This window comes from Zonotrichia albicollis, chromosome 1, assembly GCF_047830755.1.
Source record: "Zonotrichia albicollis isolate bZonAlb1 chromosome 1, bZonAlb1.hap1, whole genome shotgun sequence".
Lineage (NCBI taxonomy): Eukaryota > Metazoa > Chordata > Aves > Passeriformes > Passerellidae > Zonotrichia > Zonotrichia albicollis.
In genome coordinates, this window is record NC_133819.1 from 124,859,204 (window position 1) to 124,876,141 (window position 16,938).

The following is a 16,938-nucleotide window of genomic DNA, read 5'->3' on the forward strand; positions in this document are numbered from 1 at the left end:
ATGAGGAGATATTCAACAACTGAAAACTCACTGTCAGCATTTGCTAAAATGTGTTATAGATTTTTAGCCAAACTACATAAAGAGATCAAAGGTATTTTAATATACTTTACAAGAAGTAAGGATGCATACACGCAAAATAAATTACTTCTATTTTGATGGAAAATATACATTTGGTATCATATGTTTGTATGGGTGTACTTATGGTTATGTGGCAAAGTAAATTCAAATAAACACAATTTTGTAATGTGGATTTATTTATAAGCATTTTATATTTCACTATTTGCATGTGTGTGTGTGTACGTGTGTGTGTGTCTGTACACATAAGTATATATAATATGCTCTGTATTTGGTCTACAGATGATGGTAAGACAACATTTTGTACACTTGCCTAAGTGCTAAAAAGAGGAAATGATTTACATTTGCACTCCAGGCTGCTGCCAGAAGAGCCTTTCTACATCACATATTTCAATCTGCTCTATGCGTGTGCCTGCATACACATCTCAAATACACCATATCACTACCACAACACCACTGCTTTTAAAAATTGTTATTCCTTTCTCAGAACCTATTTCTGACTGAAAGACTCAATTTTTTTCATGTATTGGTATCAGATGCACTCCAGAAAACTGGGAAATAACTGTAAAACCTACAACCTAAATGCTACTTGCACAGATTTCTTTAAGAGTAAGATATTGACCAGAAAGGAAAAATTTATAAATGTGACCAGGGATACATTTCGTTGTGTGTTGGATATTTTAAAGATATAAATACATGGTTCAAAATCTGAGCATACTAACAGTTTCTATCTTTGCTTGAGATTTACAGGTCAAGCTTGGAATCAGCTACAGAGGGTAAGTCATCAGTAGTTCTGTTTATCTCGATTACAATTAATCTAAATTTACAACAGGTAAATTCCTGTTCTGGGGTCCTATATAGCTTGAAAAGACTGTTCAGTCTCTTTCAGAACAATTGCTGCAGAAATCCAATTGTTCTTCCAACTGCCTGTTGTAAAATTTCAGCTACCTAAGCTAAACAAATGCAGCTGAGAGCTGTTAGATGTGTTTACCCAGAGCTTTTCAGAGATCAAAGAGGGGGAAAAAAAGCACATCTGTATATTGAATTAAACTTTTTACTTTACTTGGAAATAAATTTTTTTTAAAAAGCATTATTCCTTCCTCATGAAGTTTTCCCCAGAGACCCCCACTTCTGAACTGTGCATGTACAATTTAAGGCACTTAGCCTTAGGAGGGGCCACCTCCTGCTGTAGATGAAGAGCTCGACACTGGGACTTATGTTAAATAGAGGCATGCACCTCCTCTTCCTTCAGGTCCTGCTTTTTGTCCTGTAACGGACGTTGGAATCTTTGCTCTCCATTCAGATGCACTTTTCTTAAAATGTTACCACCTGTAGGCTACTGTTACATTATTTCTTTGAAAATCCTGAAAACATGAGGGTAGTTTTGTTCAATTTAGCTTTACTGGGGGTATGTGGTTTTTCAGACAAGAAAGAAAGTGCTGGTTTTTTTTCCCCTTGAGATGCTATTATGGCCATGGGCATATCTATGTCTGGTTTTAAAATGTGAACTTCACAAAAACACAAAATGCCCCTGCCAGAATAACATGTTTTATGCTTAGTGTGTCATGAGGAAAATGGTGACCTTAAGGTGGTATTCTGTTTGTGCATACATTTCCCTCTGAGCTCTACAGAGTACAGTAACGTGTCACTGAGTCCTGAGTTAGGAACAACTTTTCTCCCCTCACAATTTAGGGCAGAGACAGAAAGTGTTCCTGTTCCTAAAAGACACAGTATTTCAGATTCAAAAGAGTTGAATATAGACTCAAAATTGCAATATCTCTAGGAAATATTATAATAAAGTATTTGATGCCTGGGCAATAGATGTATGTTTGGTATGTATTAATACCCTATCAAAAACAAGAGCTATAAGAAATGCAGGCTATCTCTGAGCTTGTGGTGTACTGATTTGAAAAATTAGAACGAACATTAAACAATTTACTCTAACTTTGTTGTAGTAAGCTATTTCCAAGTATAAAAAGAATAATATGCTACCTGAACATATTCTTGTTATGTGTTTGGATTAGCATAAAAAACCTAGGAAGATGAGAGTGCAAAATCCACTCCTCATTGGTCTTACTGCAAAGAAAGGCAAGTGCCACTTTATATTTTAGCGTGAAAAAGACCTTTTATTGTTTTTGTCATATCCTATGTTAGTTTAGTAGCATGACATTTGTTTTCCAGTAAAAATAGCATTTATTTGTTAAATACACTTAATTCTTGATTGCAGCAGGAATCTTTACTCACTTTTAGTCTGTTTATGTGTATCAGTGAAAATCATCCTACCAAAAGAAGTACCACAAATGTAAAAAAAACCCCATAATTCAAAATTCAGGAAAATTTACAGATCTTAATCTGGTTCTGTTCTTTTATTCCATGTGATCAGGTTTCAACAATGCTTTTTATAAACACATACATTTTTATGTACATATTCCACATTAATGGCTTTATAATTTAGCCTTTCTAATAGCTAAATTGCAGTAAGATTCCAATAGATGTGTATATATATATATATATATATATATATATATATATATATATACATATATGAAGAAACTGTGTAATTCATTATACCTAATTTTGGCAAAGTGAGATGTCTTTTAAGGTAAACCCAAAAAGCTCTTTCCTTTCTGGACAGAACTTAACAGGACTAATCCAATGACAAGCTATCTAGCACTTATAATGGGTGAGATACATGTTTTCAAACCTATGCCAGAGCTTATCCCTCCTCAAAGCCTCTCTCTCTGTGTGTCAAATCATGCTGGCCTCCATGATTACGATGGGACACATGGCCCCAATCTTCAGCCTGTGCTGGCATTCTGCAGCACTCTTGGCATTCTAGTTGAGAATGAACAGAGGCCTTGCTTCCTCTCCATTCTCAACTGTGTGCATGTTTCTAAGATGCCATGTTTCTGGCAGAACAGACAGTTTAAGGAATGCAATGGATTTTCACCTCTGTTGCAATCACAATGATGTTCGGGATTAGGGAACATTTTACCTTTCCAAAAGAACGTTACTGTTTAAAAAAGTTGTGTCACACAATGGTAACTTAATGTGGGGAAATGCTCTTTTGCTAGAGCTCTGAAGGGGCAAGGCAATAAATTTAAAGCCATTAGGTCAAACAATTCCTTCAAGTTTAGACAGAACACTGAACTAGCTATGTGATTTTTAAGTTAAAGGAGATTTTCTGTGAAACAACTAGAACTATCAGAAGAGGAGTTTAGGCATGTCTGTACTCATCCATGCCCTTTAAGACCCTGAGTAAGGCTGGATAATCTACTAGGTTTGGTAAATTGAAGGATTCTTTCTTTCTTAAAGTTTTCCTGATGGAATCTGGCAAGAAAAAAGTCAACCAAGCAAAAAACCCAAACAAACAAACAAACAAACAAGCAAACAAACAAAAACCCAACCAAAATAAACCCCTCTTCTGGCTTAGTACTACTGACTCTCAGTATTATCATACAGTAGGGGAGAATATCAGTATTATCATACAGTAGGGGAGAATATATTATTTTCTTGTAAAGGTTGTGGAAGAAGTACAAAAATTGAAGAAGCAGTGAATAAGAACATGTTCAAATATGAACCATTTTGTGTGCTTAGTTAAAAATGTAACCCTCAGAAGTCCTGTCATGATCCCTCATTAGCTGTGGCTTGAGAGCAGTAAAAAATGGGTTGAAGTGAACAAACCTCATCTTAGGTGGTTCTCTACATTTCATCTTTACATTTTCCATTGTACCTGAGAGAATAGATGGGCTCTGAGAAGTAGTCATTCCCTGCTTCAGTTAAAATGAATAAATATGGAAAATGATGCTTTGAAACCTGTCCCTTTCCATGTATATCTTTCACTTGAATATCTTATTGTGAAGTTCTAAATCTTATTTGCTTTCAGCAATTAACTTTCTGTTGAATCTTGCTTCCATTTACCTTGACATTTAATTTACCAAATCTCTCTCTCTGTCTCTGTGTGTGTGTGTGTCTCTCTCTCATATTACTCTTACTGTTGCTCTGTTTGTTTTTTTGTTTATGTTATAATTATATTGCCTGGTAAATTTCCATTTGGTGATTTCAGGAATGGAGCAGTCTTTAGTGTTCTAAGGACTTTGTGCCTTTGAATCCAGGTTATTGGAAAACAGTCAGACAGGAGATTTCCCCTTGAGTTATTCTGTAAGCTTTTGTGGTTTTCATATAATTTCTTTTATATGTTCTTATTTTTGGGGGGTGGGGGTGAGAGTAAAGTTCAGTCTCTTATTCCCCTGGCAAACATTCATAAAACAAAAGAAACACCACCTGATTGCTTGTGTGAAAGAAATTATGAAAAACCATATGCCAAATCCTGTTAGTAGCAAAAAGTGAAAAGATAGGAAAAATACAAATGCCCACAATATCTCCATTCTGTAATCTTTAGATATATTAAGTATGTGTTATAAATAACAATGATGGATATTGTTTTTTTTTCTTATAAAATGTGAGTTATAAATTGAGTCTGGCTTTAAGAAAGAAAAAAAAACAAACCAAACCTCTACCTGAAAACAACTTGGCTATTTATAACTTATACTTTTAGTATATCCAAAGAGAATTTTGATCCAGAAGTAATTGCTATAAATACTGAACAATATAATATAATATATGGGTGGCACATTACTTTTTTTTCAGTATTAAAATATTGGCCAAAAAATTCACATTTTCTATTCTAATTTCGCACATAATGTAATAAATTCTTTCATAAAATATACATTAATTTCCATATTTCTCTCATTCAACTTTCTTTATAAATGCTTTGGCCCTACAAATTTATTATGGTCAAAGACACCCAAATATGCAAAAAAACTCTCTTGTTTATACAAATCTTTTATTTTAGGAACTGCTGAGTCCCAGGACCTTCATCACCATAATAAATTGAGTACTTCTTCAATATCTGACTCTACAAGGTTGAATATTATCCTTATTATTTCCTTGTCTATATAACCAGGGACCAGGTCCACCATAGAGACCAAATGGTGCTGGTAGGCACAGATATTAATACTAATATACATATTAATATCTAATACAGATATTAACACTAATTAAGAATAATTTCCTAAGTATAATCATCCAGTTCTGTTGCCAGATGTACAACTGTCCATGTGTCTGCCATAAGGTGTATGCTGTTGGTCTGAGATCAGTTACACAAGAAATGTGTATCACTTGCTAATACTAACGTGTCCTCATAATAACTTTCTTCTTCATCAATTCTTATATGGCCTGAAAGCTTTGCAGGCAACAATTTAATGTTTTTTCAGATTATCAATAAAAATACAAAGTAGCTGTCAGTAAAAACAAGACTTTACCTCAGAACATAGTTTCCTGAGAAATTTGATGATGAATACTCATGAAGAACTATTATTTTACCAATTTAAATTGCAAAACTTATTTTTGAATGAAGACCTGAGCTGAAAACAAACAGGCAAGTTCCTAATAGCTAGCTACAAAATAGAAATAACTGTGTGATATATTTTTAATTGTTCATCTAATCACTTTTTTCTCTTTTAATAAGCCCTAAGTCTCACTGTCTATAAGTTAAGATTAAATAAATATACTCCTGTATATTCCATTTTTAAAAAGAGGAGTTCCTAAGTCATCAAGATGACAATGAGTATTTGCCTAAAGAAATGAAATTTAGCCTAGGGATCAGTCTTACTGTGTCTCTTAGTGCTGCAGTGAAATTGGTGTTGATGTGTGAAGTAGGCTAAGGGTTTACATGAATTCATGGTGAAATCTGTAGCTGTTGTCATAAATGTCTGCTTTATATTCTTTGTGGTTCTCTGCACGTGTCTAGCTCACAGGAATTCCAAAATGAGTGACAGTCCATAGGGAGTAAAGCAGAACTTGAAAATGTCCTTCTCTTTCTTTTTTTTTTTAATTAAGTGAAGATGCATATGTAAGCAAGACTTCAAAGACATATATATATATATATATATATATATATATATATACACATAGGTATATAATATATATATATATGGAATGAGCCTGTCTGTCCCACCATTTGTAAATATATATAACGATATTTTTAAAAAAGTATGGATAAAAGATATATTGAATAAAAATTTCACTGTTGGTTTGCCAAGCAACAAAATATTTTTGAATTTTCTGCATTTGTCAAGTGCCCTTTACAAATATTTTAATGTCAACACTGCCTCCTACCTCTAGTGTTAAGGGAAACGTGCAAAAAAACCAGAAACACTTGGTGTATGGAAATGACAAAGTCGAGGTTACACGTGCAGCATGAACTTGACTTCCTTGTGTGCACATATTTTGATAAGGTCATTTATTATTTGATCACATAAGTATTTGACTTTTGTTCTCCATTTAATTTCAGGTCAAAATCAAACTGTACAAGTTCAGATCAGTATGAGTTAGGTCTCCATTGGGCAACAATAAAGCAAGTTTTGATCGACCTGAGTGAGCTAAGATCCTCTGGAAATGTTGAGAGTTGTCTTGTGAAAGATGCCATGGGTTAAAATTGAGTACTCCGGGCTTCTGCTTTGCTTGAAATGTTACTACACCTCTCAATGGCTTTCTCTGTTCTGTCATAGTAAATATTCATTCAAGTATTTCCTGATCTCATAAGAGTGTTCTGAGAATAAATTCGTTACTCCTTATGAAGCACAATGATATTACGGCAATGACATAGATAGAAGCCTATGAAGAAAAATAAAAGCTTATTTGCTTCAGGGCTTAGAGGATATGTCGTAAATACAATGTGGAGCCACATGTTGAACATCAGGATAAAAGGAAATATCCAGGTGTTGCTTAGCACTTTGTCCTCTGTACTTCGAGAGGCTCAGGAGAGGGAAAGGGTGGGAGGAAAAAATAGGGTTTTTTTCCTACAAGAGTTTTGACAGCAAACTAGTATGTGATGTGTGCAAAGCACAGGACAGAGGAAATGTTGGAGATTTTATTAACAGCTCTTCAGTTACAGTTGTCATGAAACTTATTCAAAACTGAATTAAACTTCTTTTTTACCCATATTCTCTTTGAATGGACCTCTTCCAAATACAGGGATTTAGGGATTTTGGGATGCATAGAGAGGTCAATTTATAATGCCTTATGCCTCGACTAATTGATCTGTTTACATATATATGTATATATACATATATATACATAAACATAAATATCTTAGAAGATAGTTTTGCATTTATTATGAACATTTCTCAGTAGAGAGTAAACACTTTCAAACATCACAGATCCTCACAAGGCATTAAGGCTTTGTGATACTTTATGCTATTTTCTCCCTTTTTGATAGTAGCTGAAATAAAGAAAATGGCTTACAGATTTAGCTGTGTATATAGTTTGAAAGTAACAACTGAAAAATGATGTTCATAATCTGAATTGCAATGAAACCAATTATCTGTACCATGGTGTTTCACTTGGGAATACTCTGAAAGGTTTAGTATTTCTTAAAAGAAATTAAAAACAGCTGTAAAAATAGCATAAAACAAAAATAGCAGCTGCAAAAGAGATTAACATTCCTAAATTTCATTTGAACCTGAGATGCTATTTCTCCAACAGAAACATACATATATACTGATTTTTAAAATCTATTCTTTATGAAACTATATCCTTTTAAGAAAAAAAAGTGTTTTGTTCATTTTTTTTTCATTTCACCACTTCTTAATGTTACCTATGAATTTCATGAACATTCTTCCCCTCTGCCTAGGAATTGTGTATCACACTTTCTTCTGTAATTGTCAAAGAAAAGCTACAATTGTTGAATCTTGAAGAATGATTTAAATATAATCCATTAAGAATTAAAGATCTGCCTAATAAACAATTTATAGCAATCCTTGCACTTTTGTTACTTACAGCTGTCAAACAGCTTTCAAACTGAGCTCAAATCACCCTGTGCCTGTTTTAAAATTTTATATAGCGTCTGTTTTCCAATTAAGCAGCCAGTCTTAGATGAAACCTTTCCTAATCTTTTTCATATATGTAATAAAACCAAATGTAATTTATAAAACAGGACTGGAGGTGCTGACAGTATAAAACAGTTTATTTTGCAGTCTTGGTCAAAACATATGGCAGCAACTTTTCTAGACTTCTGCCAGATGGCGGGCCTTAATCGATTTTGTCTGTTGTGCCGTATGTTAATTCTCTGTGAAAAGTGTTTCTTCAAACTCAATTAAAAAAATAATGACTTTCATTTTCTTACTGAGCAAATAATGTTAAAACTGTGATTTAGATACATCTGGTTAAGTTTGAAAAGTTTTTGAAAGCCCCAAGATATTTACACAACAGGTAAAATTGATTCTAATGGTCTTGAAAGCTGTGATTGTTATTCATCAGCTTGTGTATCATTTCATGTGAATATGAATAAATTTACCTTTATGATAATATTCCTTATCTTCCATTTTTGTTTTTCTTGTGGCTTTTTTTAAACTAATGATAGTGTTTCATTCTGTAAATTAGAGTAATTTTGAACACCAAAAGACCCCAGAGAAAATTCTCAAATCGACAACACTAAACTCATTACTTAAAACTGTAAATACATTAAACTAGAAGAGAATAGCATCTATCTCTACATCTCAGTAAAGATACTGTTTGATGCAATAGCTGTTATAAACTTTAACTACTGGTCTACTCAACACAGTTTGGTGTGCTTCCTACATCTCCCATATTATAATATTATATTTTATGTGACCATACTACATTTAATAAATGTTCACAAAGGCCAGTCTCCAAGGTTATTTTAACCGGCAATTTTTGCTATGGTGGAGTATCAAATTTCCTCTCTACCCAATAAATAATGAGGTATTAATTTTTGATAAAGGTGTTTCCTGATGGGCAAACATTGTGGACACAAAATCTTTAAATTCTACTAAAATTCTAGCAGTTATAATTTCTATGTATTTTGATTAGTAGGTTAATAGTATGGATGCTTTAATAAATACATTTTTTAAAAAAATCTGTGAGTTAATGGAAAATGTAGTAAATGTTTACAAATTTTGGTCTCTTTTTACCGCCATTGTTCTTTTGTTATACATATTATTTGTGACACAGGCTTAGATTTTGAACTAAAATAAGATGTGTGCACAACAGAAATCAAATGAAAGGAACTAGTCCCCAGAGAAATATGCAATCCTTTTGTAGAACCTAGCTTTAATGTAGACCAGTACTTAGCATATTCACAACTTATGAAATGGGTGTATGTTGAAACAAAATATCAACCAGATCTATTCTCCTCACCATGTTTATTTTATGACTACTTTCTTTTGAAATAGAGCAGGGTAATGGTAATATGTATGTAGACTAAATAGGTTGTGTTTTCTCCAGCAGTAATCCCACACAAGTACAAGGCAGAAACACTGTGTTTTTCCAATACAATCCAGCAAGGGCAAATGACAGCCTTACCTGATGGCTGATATCTTTTATAGTACAGCTGTGACATATTTTATGCATCACAAAGAATGATCAAACATTTCTCTGGAACCTTTCTGTCATGGAATGTGGCCCCATGTCCCATGTATGCCTTTACTTTGGCCTATAATACACCTAAATACTAAATTAAACATTTGTTACCAATCAGTAATTATTCTGTAATCAGGCTGCATTTAAGAACAGAGTAAAATATTTATTTTGTGTTATATTTAAAATTTATTGAATTTTAGTATATGATAATGATTGGAATATATTTAAGATAAATAGTGCACATACTTAGTAATAAAAATGCCATGGTAGGCAATTAATTAATTTTAAATGGACCATATGCTTATATTTTGGAAAATAAAATGGAGTACAGCTTGGATGTTCGTGGATTTTGGAATTTAATGTTTTAAAGATTCTTACTTATAAAATTATGTTGATATATTTGACACAAAGCCTCTTAGCAATTTAACTAACCTGAGTTCTTCATTATGTTAAGTATTTTTAAAGCAAGGTTCAAACACAGATTTGACATCTAATGCAATATATATTTTAGAGTAAGAATAGTGCTCTTTGCTGGTCACAAAGCTGGTTCTCCACACAGACTTCTTGTGTCATTTGAGAGATCCAAGGTGTCCAGTAAGATGGATTGTAAAAGTGACAGTTGCCTTGCCTCTGTGGAAGGGAAGTGACAATAAGTCTTCGTAAACAGTGATGGTTATTTAGCAACCAGTTCAAAACCTGAATGAAAGGCAAGCCATAACAACACATGGCTCTCTTGACAGGGGAAAAAAATCTGTTCTGCATATTAACTATGTTTTAAAGTAAACTTCTCTTATGCAATTTGGGTTTAGTCATAATTGGAAGAGGGCAGACATCAATATTTATAGCCATTAAGCATCAGTTATGAGGGCAATATATCACTATTACAGTAATAGAGGAATTTGATCCAGGCAGAACTCAGGAGGAGACCTCTCATTGTTTCACCAAGCAAAGCTTGTGGGTTTGCTTTTCCATTTTGAGATTTTTGGTTCCAGGACTCAAATGCTTTTGACTTTGTATCTCACTGACATGATTGGAGCACTCCAAGAGATCTGTTAGGAAGATCTCTGCTGCTGAAACAATAGAAAGCAATAGGAATTGACTTGGCCCACAACTTGCCCATTAGAAACTTAGATATTACTTTGGAAAGCTCTATAATAAAAAATAGCATAAAAAACTAAATAGAAAATATTATCAAACTGTGCTCTTATGGAGAAATTACATAAGATTCAGTCATAGATTCACATCTGTGCAGGGTAATCAAGAAGGGGTTTTTATCAGTTAATGGCTTACACACTCTTCAACCGGTGGCAAGTGTTAGACTTTTAATTTTTTTTCTTTTATATATTCCATTGTCTATATACCATTTTCTGCTGCACCAAAAGGTGGGGACTGAGTTTCCTTTTCTTCAAATACCTTTTGTACCTTGCACAGGTAAGTAGTTGCCAGTCAGACATCATGTTCATCTGCAAATTTCTATTTCTTTCTTCACTCTAGAGTGTTTCTTCTGTTCATCCTTACATACCTTATTTTGGCCAACACTCTGTAGACAAAACTCTCTCCTTTTTTTTTCCTCAGCAGTAGCCCTGGGAAGGCATCATTTTTAAGTGGCATGAATCATGAGCTTCATTTCTCTTTGAGACACCTAAAGAAAAGAGAAGGTGCTTTGATTAGTGAGGTTTAGAAAATGGAAGTAGCGTTTGAAGGGAAAAAATAGAAAGTGGACAGAAAAAAAGATACAAAGAGGATAAAAAAATGCATTTTCTGATTTTTTCTTTTCATAATCCTTCTTTAAAATGCTGCTCAATAACAACACTTTTCCTATTGCAGTAATGAAGTGCATTATTTGCCAATGTGACCAAAAAATTCTCTTTATGGATAGAGGAAAAAAACAAAGAAATTTCTTGGGAAATTTCCTGAGTGGGAAGTAATAATTAAATTCTAAGATCCTTTTTCTATGTCTCACAATCTAACACATAAGAGCAGAAGAATTGAGAACTATCCCGACCTACTTAATGGAACCTTTCAAGTCCAATAAGAAGAAAGCAGACAATATCCCAAGAAAGAAAAATGCTCTTCCTATACCATTGTCAAGGTTAGATTCAAACCACTGAGATTTTTATTACTTTCTATGAGTTTCCTTGCTTCTATGTGGAAAAGGAGAGCAGACAATGCTTACAACACTTGAGCTGCTTTCAGAATTCAGTGTGGGCAGCCTAATCTTAGAAGCACATTATACAGCACAGTAAGTTTGGGAAGAAGACCTTAGTTAATGGATCAACTAAAGTCATGTATTTAAAGAAATACAAAATATTCACATCTTACCAAACCATAAGTATTTTCAATTTAGACATTTCTGTAACAAGCTTTGATTAGGTTTTTTTTTTTTAGTTTTTTTTTGTTTTGTTTTGTTTTGTGGTTTTTTTTGTGGGTTTTTTTTGTGTTTTGTTTTTGTGGGGGTTTTTTTTTGTTTTTTTTTTTTTTTTGTGGTTGTTGTTGTTTTGTTGTTTTTTTTAAATAGGTTTGGGGTCCTGGTTTGGATTTTACACTTAGAAGCCGCTCTTACAATCAGCAAGGAAAAATTCTCTACAGAGAAAGTATGGAGAATTTCAGGGTAGAGACCTGTTTTCATTCAGGGTAGAGACCTGTTTTCATTTATTTCTAAACTGTTGGTCTACACTTGTCAAACCTAATATAGATTATATGACGCATGAGAAAGAAAAAATCATGCTCAGGTAATTTTTAAACACTGAACTAAATTCTCCTCTCCTCTCCTCTCCTCTCCTCTCCTCTCCTCTCCTCTCCTCTCCTCTCCTCTCCTCTCCTCTCCTCTCCTCTCCTCTCCTCTCCTCTCCTCTCCTCTCCTTTTACTCAGATTTACTTAAGTTTTTTAAGGGCCAATAGCCCTCAAAGCATTTCTAGTGCATCACAGTTCTGACTTGCCATATATTTATTTATGACCTTTGTCAACAACAGATGAGCAATTGTACCTAAATTGCATGGTGATCATGTGGCATGGGGAATTATCCACTAGAGACTGGGAAGGGAATATCAGACAATTTCTCATCTAAAACAGAATTAGAAAACAGGTTTATAGTGGTATACCAAGACAAAGTTGTAAATGTACTTTGGTTAAAATATATACCTGCAGTACTATCTTAATTAATGGAGAATCCTAGGGTTCAGTTAATTTAACAATCAAATACATAGAGGGTTTTTTGCACAGAAAATATATACTAATATTTCTATATTTCATTAATATAGGATCCATATTTCAGCTGGAAAATCTCTCACAGAAGCTGAGCAATCAGCCTCTCTGGGTATGGTATAGTAATGTACTAGCTTGTGTGTATGAGGTCTTATTATAGAGATGTCAGTTTTAGTTTGAAACATAAACATATTTTTATTTATACATTAGTGATTATAGTGATCAATGACCATCTGTGCAGTATATTAGAATTTGGTTTTGATCAGTAGAAAGCAATTATTCATAAAACTCAAAACAGAAGGCAAAGTTGTGAAAGAAAGGAGAAGAATTATGTCCTTCTTACAGGGAAGGTAATTTTAATATAGACGAGATTGGCCCAAGTCCTGCAGTTTGGATTGATAGATTATCTAGCAGAACTATCATTTCAATAATCTCAATGACAGTGTAGCAGTGGATACTTGGTACAATATTATAAATTAAATTTACTGCAAATGTCATTGAAGAGAATATGGAAAGAGATCTGTCATTTGTATTTGTAGAAGTTAAGATAGGGAAAAATTTAAGATTCTTTGACAAAACATAACAAAAATTATCTACATGATATAGTTATGCTACCAGTTGTCTAAAAGAATTCTTTCGTTACTACTTTGCTTATTAGGATTCTTGAATTATCCTAATATTTGTTTGATCAGAGAGGGATTATATCCTTTTAAACACAGATATATTCTTTATTAAATTTCTGGATTTAAGAATATCCAACATCCATTTTTCAGAAGCACTTTTTTTTTCAGAAAGTATGAACGGCCTCTGTCTGATTACAGTCTACTTATGCAACTGTAAGCTAACTGTGAATTGGAAAATAAATATTCACCTCCATACAGAGTTATATGTTGACCTGACAGTGATGTTTGCAGCATATATACACGTTGGTGGTATAACAGTTCTGGAATACAGGGGACTAAGGAAAAATAATAAAAGTATTCTTTCAGTTTACAGTCTTTGTAGCCTTTCTTTGCCATCAAAAGGTCATAAATAATGTAATCTAAAAGCTTTAAGTAAAATTTGCAAAAGACTTGAATTTGCAGGCACCTGAAAATTGTTTGCAACATATTGGAGCTAATTCTCTTTGAAGTTAGAATTTATAAGTTGAGATGAACTTCCTTCCCTAAGGGAATTTATTGGGAATTATCTTTGAAAGCAGAAATCTGCCATTAGTATAAAGTGCAATTAATGCAAAAAAAGCCTACTTGTTGTGTTTTGTAGTGTTGTGATTCGTTTGGTTTGGGTCTTTTTTTAAGGGATGCTGAAATCCAACAAATGGACCTAAAGATAAAATATATTCAAATTTAACCTTCATTACATCATATCTATATCTAAAAAAAATATATCTGCATATTTTTAGATTAATCAGCAAGCTGGAAAATATAAGAGATCCAATAAGTATTAATTATGCTAGTTTTAACTTATAATTGAAATGAAAAATGGAATTGTTCTAACCAATGTCCAACGCAAAATGTATTCCTATAGAGAGGATATCAGATGGATCCCTGGAGACCTCAGTTCTATTTTAAGCCTGCAACTGGCTTACTTTGAAACTCTTGGCAAACCACTTAACATTTTTTTGCATAATTTTCTCCACCTAAATAATGACAAGTTTCATAAGGTACTTTGGAAGCATATACTTCCACAAGGTGTAAACGAGTATTGTTGAGTGTATAGTCATTATTTGTAATATAAATAATTTATAAAGTTATGAAAAAATGCTCAACATCTAGATTACTATGAGATTGTTGGTAGTGAACTGACTAATTTCGAACTATTTTGTACCTTCATAATAAACACTTGCATGGCTGAAAATATGTCCTCTCCTGACTCTTAAGACAAAGAAAATAAGAAAAATATTGCACATAGCTATATTTTTCCTTATTTCTGTCTTTTTATTCCCATCTTCCTTCTACTTTCTTCAATGTTGCCAGCAGGTCAAGATCTTTTCCCGCTACTCAGCTGTGGTGAGACCACACATGGACTGCTGAGCCTAGTTCTGGAGTTCTTAGATCAAGAGAGATATGGATATACCAAAGAGAGCCCAACAAAGGACCGCAAAAATGAGCCAGGCACTGGAGAATCCCTCAGAGGTAAACCTGATCCGTTTGGAAAAGAGGGTACACAGAAGAGATCTCATCAAATGTGTATAAATACCTACAGGCATGATGAGGGGCAATGGCAAAGAGGGCAGAAGAAGGACCAGAGCCAGTGGTCAAACACTGAGACAGGAAGCTTCATTTGAAAATCAGAAAACATTTTTTTTCCATGATAGTGACCAAGCACTGGCACATTCATGTGTCAGTTGTCACTCAGAGAGCTTGTAGTATCTATTCTTGATGATACTCAAAAACCACATGGATGTGTTCTTTGGTAGTGCGTTCTAGGTGGTCTTGCTTGAGCAGGGATTTGGGACAAGAACGCTCCTAGAGGTACTTTCCAACAACAACCATTCTATGATTCTGTGATTTCAGATATTTCAGTAATTTGCCATTCAAACATGTCAGCATTTACATTTTTTTCTGAGGTACTCCCACTACACCAAAAGCACATTTCCCCAACTATTTCATACTCTAAAAATTTGATTACACTTATATAACAGTGACACTTACCAAAGACATATATTGTGCTGTCTGTAATTCATCAAGGAAAGCTAGATCGAAAGAATTTCTCGTAATTCCAGAATATGCCTGCACTTGCAATGTGAACTGCGCGTGTTTATTGCATGTATAGTAATTAAGCTGTTGTGCAAAATACCATACCAATTATTTCAAACAATCCAAAAGGAATGTATAACATTAAATGAATCTGCTTCTGCTGTAACATATTAAATAATTAAGAAAAGAAAAATGGAAGCAGAAAGGTGCTACTGTCACATTGAGAAAATCAGATATTTTGATTGATTATATCTATATCATCTATATCTATATCTATATCTATATCTATATCTATATCTATATCTATATCTATATCTATATCTATATCTATCTATCTATCTATCTATGTTCTGTTGAATATCATGTTTCTCTTTTTCTCTTTCAGTTATCCTTTCCTGGTAGACAAGAAATTGGTAAGACTTTCCTTGTCACCAATGGGTGCAGTCTAGTTCCATTTGTCTAGAAAATTGAAACCAGTGTGTCAAAAGGGGATAGAAAATCTGTCACGACCACAGGGATGTAGAGGATGATAATTCAAAACATCTTGCAGTGACTGCCATCTTTAAGTCAAAGCTCATATTTACCACTGAGAAAATATAGATTATTAACTTCTACACAGGGTTCTTTGTCCTCACATTTCTTTGGAACTATTCCTTAATTTGAATACTTTTGCAAATATGGTTGACAATTATTTTAATTTCCAACACAGTATTTATACAATTGCAATAATAATCAGACTTGCTATCCTTTGGGGAATCTACTATCAAGGAAAACATTAAAAAGTAAAAAATTTCTGGATGCCCCTAGGATGAACACATTATTTGAAATACCCCTCATTTTAAGACTATTGAGTGCATATGACTGAACAATTATGTCATACCCTTGTCTGCTGACATAGACAAAGCAACATTCAAACGCATAGAAAAAGCCTTTAGCACTTTAGCCGGTACAAAGCACAGCTCAATGCCATATAAGGAGTTTTAATGCCATATAAGGAGTTTTTTACAAACTCTTATTTATATCACTGTTTGCAATTGTTGGATTTTTTTCTTAGTTATTAGAGCAAAATATGCTATGCTGATTATAGAAAGAATTTGCTTTGTTTAAGTTGTTGGGGGAGTTTTTTTGACACATTTCAGTATGGTTCATCAAAGCATGAAATGAACATGATTTATTGCAAAGAGCAATTTCCAGCTGAGACAAAGTTATTGGAACTTCTACTGGCCCAGCTGGAAGGAGGGAATTTTCTTGGAGAACATTGTGGAGTAAATAAGTACAGACTCTAAGTGTCCTACTTATAGTTACAACCACAGTAATATGCAGAACGTATGTGCATACTAAATCTAATCACCAGTACAGACATGGCTAATGAGTTACACTTCCTGTAATATTCAACCTCCATATGGTAGGTACAATGTTTATCATGCCATATGCTTGATACCACGGACAAGAGTACATTCTGTAAACATGATTATGACACCTTTTCATCGATTCAAGAAGTGGCATTGAAACAGA

At 33.5% G+C, this 16,938-nt stretch overlaps 1 long non-coding RNA gene across 1 annotated transcript in view; it reads right to left on the reverse strand.

The window, feature by feature from the left end:
* Positions 1–8,573: 8,573 nt before the first annotated feature.
* LOC113460453 (uncharacterized) overlaps positions 8,574–16,938 on the reverse strand; it is a 117,220-nt gene continuing 108,855 nt past the window's right edge. Inside the window, exons 4-5 of the long non-coding RNA XR_012577252.1 lie at positions 11,042–11,161; positions 8,574–10,149 (exon numbers count right to left, since the gene is read on the reverse strand). This is a non-coding gene — a long non-coding RNA (uncharacterized LOC113460453). The remainder of the gene's footprint in view (positions 10,150–11,041; positions 11,162–16,938) is intronic.